This window comes from Theobroma umbraticum, unplaced genomic scaffold (genome assembly GCF_002168275.2).
Source record: "Theobroma umbraticum cultivar Fairchild unplaced genomic scaffold, ASM216827v3 scaffold_12.1, whole genome shotgun sequence".
NCBI lineage: Eukaryota > Viridiplantae > Streptophyta > Magnoliopsida > Malvales > Malvaceae > Theobroma > Theobroma umbraticum.
The window spans coordinates 4,246,153-4,246,727 of record NW_018397269.1 but is presented as its reverse complement, the minus strand read 5'-3'; positions in this window follow the sequence as shown (position 1 = coordinate 4,246,727).

Sequence of the window (575 nt, the reverse complement as noted above, 5' to 3'; positions counted from 1 at the left end):
AAATGCATAGAAATACATGTGGAATGAAATACAAATGAAATAAATCAAAAAAGAATACCATGTGGACCAATTCATTGCTAGGAATGGCATGATTATAGCATCAATGCAGCGGATTAACAAATTGAAATAAAATAAAACATGCCTCCTATCCTTAGATCACCTTGGTTGTTTAATGCAAAGTTAAGTACTACATAAAATCAGAAAAAATTTTATCTTTCCAAGTGATATTGTAATCAAATGGATTCCTTTTGGTGACAAAATGAACACCTTTTGTGTGAAAGAATCCGAGCCACTCAATCGTTTTGCCTCTAATGGTGCACACATGATTGCAACGGATCCTTCCCAAGGAGAGAGCTTTATGCCATGGGCTTGTGCTAGTAAGTGGACAACGATTTGTCCTCTTTTCTTCTATGATTTCCAGCAAATGATCAAAGTAGAAGTTCTCAAAATAAAATTAAACGTCTCAAGAGTGGTGGCACTCAAGAGAGAAAAGGAATTTTTATTTTGTTTCCTTCCCCATTTCCTTCAAAGAAAGAGTGGCTATATTGTGATATTTATATCTAGGTTTAACTTAT